Below are 7,514 nucleotides of genomic sequence, written 5' to 3'. Positions count from 1 at the left end.
TCCCTGTTCCTTTCTTTCTTTTAAAAAAACTTTTTGGTGAGGGGGTCATACCTGGCGACACTCAGGAGTTGGTCCTGGCTCTGAACTCTGGTATTATTTGTGGTGGTTCTCGGTGAACCATACGGAATGCCAAGGATCCAACTCAGGTCAAGTGCAAGGCAAGTGCCTTCCTCGCTGTACTATCACGTCCACCCAGGAGCCTCTCTATTTCTGCCTGATCTTTTCCTCTCCTCCTTTCTTCCGTGAGAGTAACTTCAGTGAGGAGTGGGGAGCGGCAAACTCAGGACCACGAGCCCCCATCCCCCCACTGCCCTGTTCCCCACTCTGGCTGTCCTCGAAGTCTGCGCAAAGAGACTCCGAGGTCTACCCTGGGGGTCACAGCAGTTTTCCCTGTCCAGTGGGGCAATGTCACCGCCAGCAGTCCTATTGGTGCTCACAGGTAGCAGAGAAGGGGTCCACCTCTCTCTGTCCATCGCTTCTCCTGCCGGCCTGAGAGTGAGAGGTCAGAGGGTGGATGATTCTTCCCTTTGAACTCAGCGCCTCGGACTCTGCCTCTGCCGTTTCTTTCCCTCAGGGCAGAGAGGAGCATTGACTAGAGGCCAAAGGCAGCGACAGACAGCTAAAGGAAGAAAGGGATCCAGCTTTGGTTGCAAGAATGTGGAAGCAGGGGTTGGAACGAGAGCACAGTGGGTAGGGCGTTTGCCTTGCATGCAGCTGACCCAGGTTCGATTCCCAGCACCCCATATGGTCCCTGAGCACCTCCAGGAGCAATTCCTGAGTGCATGAGCCAGGAGTAACCCCTGTGCATTGCCGAGTGTGACCCCCCAAGAAAGCCCCCCCCCAAAAAATGAATGTGGAAGCATACGGCCTGGCCCAGGCTTACACTGCATTGCCCTTTTATAAGGTGTTGGAGACCCTCTCATCCTGCAAAGTCACTTCTAGATGCAAATCTAAGGGACCTGCACAGAGACACAAGAGGTGACAACATTCTTATGGCCCCCAGTGTCCACCAAATGCAATCTGTAGCAGGAGCCTTGAGTCCATCAGGGACACAGACCACTATTTCGTTTGAGAAATAGAATTCGCATTCTTTACCCCCCTACACACCCTGTCCCATCCCAGCAACATCCTCTTACAAAAGTTTTCAAACGTTCGAGTCGATTTTTTAAATCCTAAAGTTTGGATACTCACATCCCCGCTGAAGTGAGCATCCAGCCTTCTTTGTTTGATCCTAAACATCCCACGGGTCCATCTGTGTCGATGCAGCATATTTTGGCATGCGTTTCAATATAAGGTATAGGCTGCAATGTGCTTTACCCAGAACCCACTTCAAGATGTGTATTATTAACCAGAACTCCATATTTGTTTATAGTTCTTTTGGGAGGTAAATGTTCCTGTAATCAAACACACAGCTTTTTAATGGACTACTCAGTGGGTGTTGCCAGATTCACCCACCTACGTAATCCCAACCTTCATCGAGACACAGAACAGTCGTAGAACCCCTGAAGATACAGAACCCCTGAAACCAATATACTGTCAGATGTTAATTATGTTAATTAAACCTTGGTGAAAACCTTTTCCTTCCAAGCAGCAACTTCCCTGGTGACCTCTCTCTGTCAATTGCACTGCCACCATCTCTGAACTTGTCCCCACAGGGCTCCGTCTGGCCTTGTTCTAGAACATCCTATTCATTGGGCTGGTGTGGACAAGTCCTGCGGCCAAAGCAGTTGACCCGCCCCCCCCCACCACCCCTATGCTCTTGCTTCGTTCAGCATCTGTTTCTTCTTTTGGCTTAGACATATTCTATGATGCGGCTATACTATTGTTTATTCTGTTCCCGATTTCTGTCTGTTGTGAGGAAAGCTGCTATAAATTGCTCTTTTAACAGTTATGGTCTAGGTCATACTTTTTAAATTATCATTTAGGCAAGATGGTATAGTTGGTAAGATGGTTGCAATCGTGTTAAAGTATATGGTATCGGCATACAAATTTATTGCACTCTCATGCATTTTTATTTGCCTTGTATAAATACCAAAGACTGGGTTTGCTGGTTCAGAGTAGAGATTCATAGAGAGCACCCAGGGCTGCCTGGCAACAGGAAGTACCAAGGACCAGCCCCTCCCCTCTCAACTTTGCCAGGCAGATGCCAGTCTGCCGAGACCATCCTGCTTCCTACATGCTGAATCCTCGCTGGGGGCCTCCTGTCCCTGTCACCTGGCTTTGGTTAGAACCACCAAACTACACATCAGTCCGACTCTGAGGAAGTTCTGGAAAGCAATCCCTTTCATTCCAGGCATTCCTGCTTTCTTGTAAACGTTCTTTTGCCCAGGAGCCTCCAGACACCCCTGAATCGAGTGATGGGATTGGAAGTGGCAGTGACATTGGTCACACCGGCCTCCAAACTTAGTCCCAGCCCTGGGTGAGCCCAAATGTTTCATGAGCAGATCTGGCCACTTTAGCACTAGCATGGGTGCCCTGCCCTGTTCAGAATAGCTGGGGCAGGACCTGGAGAGACAGTACAGGGGGCTGTCAGTTGCTTGCGGCTGGCCCAGGTTCAAGCCTACACCCCATATGGTCCCCAGAGTGCTGTCAGGAGTGACCCCTGAGCACTGAGCCAGGAGTTAAGCCCTGAGCACGGCTGGATGTGGCTCAAATAATCAGAGTAGCTGGGGCAGGAGCTGTGAGGCAAGGAGACCCCCCTAGGCCTGTCTCTAGCCCATGCAGCTCTCCCAGATCCCCTAGATGTCTATGAGGGGGTCCTCCAGGGGTCCCCAGGGATCTCAGCCCTCCCCTTCCTCTATGGTCACACAGGTTCAAGGTGTACACACAAAACTAAAGAAAAAACAATGAAACTTTTTTCCAGGTACTGCATGGTCCCTGGAGCATGGCCTGGTGCAGCTGAGCTCCCCTGGGTGGCCATGGTAGACCCAGAAGCCCAGGACCTGTGCAGCACTGAACCAGCAGCTACTACTGAACCACCACCTAGGAATGCTCCCTGTCCCCGAAAATAAAATGAAGAATAAAGTGCAGACTCTGATCACAGATGTTGCGTTTCTGCCTCAACTATGCTGCCAGCATTTCCAGTTGCCTCTGGGATGAGACATGTCGGCTCTGAAACAGAGAAGAAGCCTCTGCCGAGCTCCTTCTGTCTGACAACTTGAACTCCATGCCCTGCGCAAGACATGCACATCTGGGGTTGGAGCGATAGTACAGGATAGCACAGTGGAGAGGGTGTTTGCCTTGCATGCCGCCAACCCTGGTTCGATTCCTGGCATCCCATATGGTCCCCTGAGCATGGCCAGGAGTAACTCCTAAGTGCAGAGCCAGGAGTAAATAACCCTTGAGCATCGCTGGGTGTGACCCCCACCCAAAAAAAGACATGAGCACCTGCTTTCTGTCTATAAAGAGGGGTATAGATGGTGGGTATTCCTGCAGGAAGTCCAGGTAAGTGGGAACCCCCTCCCTGTGATGGAGGCTGCTGCTATCTCATTCTCACCAGCCACCGCGGGGGCTGACGAGACAGCGGTGTGTACACAGACCTCCTTTCCCTCCTGTAGGCAGGGCATGGCCTGCCACGTGTCCAGACATGAGCTGCAGTTCCCACTCTCTGCTTGTCCAGCTGCCCTAGATGTAAATTCACAGTCCATTCTCACTGAATGAGATCCCGGAGCCCAGAGGAAGGAGTCAGGCTCCCTGGGTCTCCAGATTGAGCTGCCACTGGCAGGACAAGTTGTCCCTGAGTGCCTCTGTTCCTTCTTCTTCTCTACATGAATGTTCAGAGAGCTGGGAATGTTAACATGAAAGCATTATGGTGGTGAGAATGCCGTGCGTGAACACAGGTAAAAAATAAATGACACCTCACATAGAATTGAAATTCCATAGATATTAGCTATTTTGTTTCTCCAAAAGAGACAGACAGATGGTCGGCAGGCACATGAAAGGATGTTCATTCACTCTGATTATTAGAAAATGCTCATCAAAACCCCACCAGGACCACCTTCCACCTGTGAGAAAGGTCAGTCCCCAAACAAGAGAGAACAAGTGTTAGGGAGAAGAATGGTAGGGAAACGGCTCCAAAAAATTAAAACCAGAACTGCCACTTGTGGGTATTAGCTCCAAGAATACAAAATCATGACTTCAAAGCCACATCTGCATCTGCCACGTCTATGCCAGCATTATCTGTAAAAGCCACGTGCAGGAAACAGCCTGGCGGCCATGACCAGGTGAGAGGCTGTACCCTCACACAGAGGAGCAGTGCTGGCCCGTATGGGACTGAGCCTCACTGTCTGCAACACAGATTCACTCAGAGGGCCTCGTACTCTGTGCAGTGAGTCAGAGAAAGTAAAAAAAAAAAAAAAAAAAGGTGACTTCACCCAGGGGTGGTAGGTACATCAACCAAACCGATGGAATAAAATGAACATAAGCTTTTAGTCTCTAAGATCCCAATTGGGGCTTAGCAGAGGGAAGGGGAGAAGGAGGGTGAAGCAGGTAAAAGAGGTCAAGTGGACAGTGAAGAGCAGAATGAAGTGCTCAGTGGTGAGCGTTAATGTGTGACTGAAAACCAGGGATGGAGAGATAATACAGCGGGTAAGGCATGGGCACTCCCAGACGATCCCTTCAGCCCCGCTAAGAGGAACCCCAGAGGACAGAGCCAGGAGTAAGTCCTGGGGACAACCAGCTGTGGACCCAAAAGAAATCTGTGCAATCCTTATTAAGTTATAAACTAGAGCTGCTCCAATAAATCTAATTAAAATGTGGTAAGTGGGGGCCAGAGCAATATTACAGTGGGTAGGGCATTTGCCCTGCATGCGGCCAACCCGGGTTCAATTCCCAGCATCTCATATGGTCCCCCGAGCACTGCCAGGAGTAATTCCTGAGTGCAGAGCCAGGAGTAACCATTGAGCATCTCTGGGTGTGACCCAAAAAGAAAAAACAAAACAAAATAAAAAAAGGTAAATCTTAGTTATTATTGTTCTACAGGCAGGACCAGTGTGTTCTGCTCTCTGTGGTCTTCTCAGCCTCCACCCTGCCACCCCAAGGCTGGCCAAAGGCTATAGGTGGAACTGTGCTTCCCTGGTTATCATGTGCCTCAGACACAGCCTGAGACGAGTGGGTTGGCTGGCCTGGGTGGCCGGGCAGGGCTTGGGCGGTGCATGCAGAGCTGCCCTGTCTCATGAATCGGCATATTACTGACCCTTCTTGGAGGCCTGAATCCTGGCAGGCAGAACTACCTGCCTCCCCCATGGCAGACTACAGCACTTCATCTTGGCTAAGACTCTTGCTTCGAAAGTCTGGACACTCTTCGGCTAATGATGTCCATAGAGACAGTGGGGGCCGCGCCACACAGCTATGCTCCAGGAGCCGGCCCCGGGGAGAGCAGTTTGCCTGGAGCAGAGCAGAGGCCGAGGCCTGAGAGTGGGTAGGGGCTGCAGGAGCCCTTGCCAACTCTGCAACCACCCCTCCTACCTAGAAAGTGGATTGGACTGGCCCAGAGGCCCCTGTGACCATAGACCTGGAGTTCAGGCACTTCAGACAGACACACACACACACACACACACACGCACACACGCATGCATGCAAGCACACACCCACCCAGTCTCTTTAAGTAGGCAGCCCAATCCCAGGAGTCAGGAGGGCTAGAGTGAGGCCTGGCGTCTTGCCTTTCAAACGATCTTGGGACAGGGCTGGGGGATGAGGTTCTGGTAGGGCTCAGAATCAGAGTTAGATGCCTGCCGGCTTCTGACAGGGTTCTCTCGCCTCTTACAGCTGGAAGGGGAGTCAGCATCTCTGGGAGTAGCCCATGGCTAAGGAGCGCAGAACACACCGGAAATCTGTCCTGGTCCTTAGGGTGGCAGTTATAAGCCTAGGTAAGGAAGGAACTGTGTGTGTGTGTGTGTGTGTCTGTGTGTGTCTGTATGTGTCTATATGTGTGTCTGTCTATGTGTCTGTATGTATCTATGTGTGTGTGTCTGTGTGTGTGCATGTGCATCTGTGTGTGTGCTTGTGTATATGTGTGCTTAAGTGTGTATATTTGCATCTATGTGTGTCTATATGTGTGTATATGTGTGTGGTTGTGTCCAAGTGTGCCTGTTTATGTCTATGTATATCTGTGTGTCTATGTGTGTATGCTTGTATCTATGTGTGTGCCTGTTTCTACATGTATGTGTTGTGTTCATGTGTGCTTATGTCTGTTTCTACATGTGTGAGTTTGCAAGTGTGTATCTGTGCCTATGTAGGTGTGCCTATGTGTATGTGTCTGTGCCTCTGCGTGTGTATTGTGTCTGTATATCTCTGTGTGTTTGTTGTATCTGTGTATTTATGTCTGTTTGTGTCTACATGAATGTTTAATGTCTATTTTTTGTGTCTGTCTACCTGTATGTTAGACCAGGAAAGTTGGCAGAGAGAGGACTTTGTGGACAACACAGTATGATGTAGACTTATTTCTAATTGAAAAATGCTCTCCTGGACCAGCATCCCCTGTGCACTTAAAAATTCTGCAGCCCGCTCACACTGCACTGAAACCTCCCAGAGACAAACCTGCAGAAACACCCGCTCATCTGGGAGCTCTTGAGTGCTGATGTCTGGCGCCTGCTGGGTGCATTCTACCCCGAAACAACCAGAAATGAACACACTCACCCAAGGTATCCATCTGTCAAGGGACTGACTTTCGGTTCATAATCTCCAAAGAAGGCCATGGTCACAGGTATTTAGGGCCTAAGGTCATGAGCCCACTTGCATTTCCAGCCCTTTCCTCCTGATGTCACGGGTAGCTCATGGGAAATGGGGAGGAGAGAGATGGTCATTTTCGCCCCATCCGCCTCTGCCATCTGGGACCCAGGTTACTGGGTTCTTGTCTCACCTCACAGAAAAGAATTTCAGGAGTAGACGAGCAGTGAAGTGAAACAGATTTTATTTGGAAGATTTTTGAAGGCGTGGAGGGGGGGTGGAGAGAGAGAGAGAGAGAGAGAGAGAGAGAGAGAGAGAGAGCGTAACACACTCAAGAGAGAAGGTGGGCTTCTCCAAGGCGGAGAGAGCCCCTACGCACATCCCAGCATTAGATAGAAAAGCATGAAAGCACACATCCCAAGAGGGGAGATGTGGGCGACACACGTGCTCATGTATTCGGCCACGTGGGCGCAAGCAGCACATGGGCTCAGGCAGCATACGCGCACCCCTCCTTTGTTCAAGGTGGCTTTTATAGGGTTTTATAGGGAGGGGTCCAATTTCCTCAGGGTCCGATGCTCAAGGTCTTGCTTTCTGTATCCACAAGATGGGTCAGCCTTAGAACTTTCCTTCCCAGAAATTTCATTGTCATCATGGGGGGGAGGGGGGCTCCCTAAGCTACCTGTCTGTGTCCCTCCCACAGCCCACCTGCTTACACAACTCCCTCAGCTCAGTGCATGCCTCTTAATCTAGAAATGCCAGGCCTAGGCCCTCCCCTGCCACTCGCATTGGCCAAATTCCCCAGAAGTTAGGCCTTGTGGGCCTGCCCCTGCCTTGGTGTCTGACCTGGC

Source organism: Sorex fumeus, unplaced genomic scaffold (genome assembly GCF_029834395.1).
Source record: "Sorex fumeus unplaced genomic scaffold, SorFum_2.1 ptg000034l, whole genome shotgun sequence".
Taxonomy (NCBI): domain Eukaryota; kingdom Metazoa; phylum Chordata; class Mammalia; order Eulipotyphla; family Soricidae; genus Sorex; species Sorex fumeus.
Note: the sequence above shows the minus strand (reverse complement) of the source record.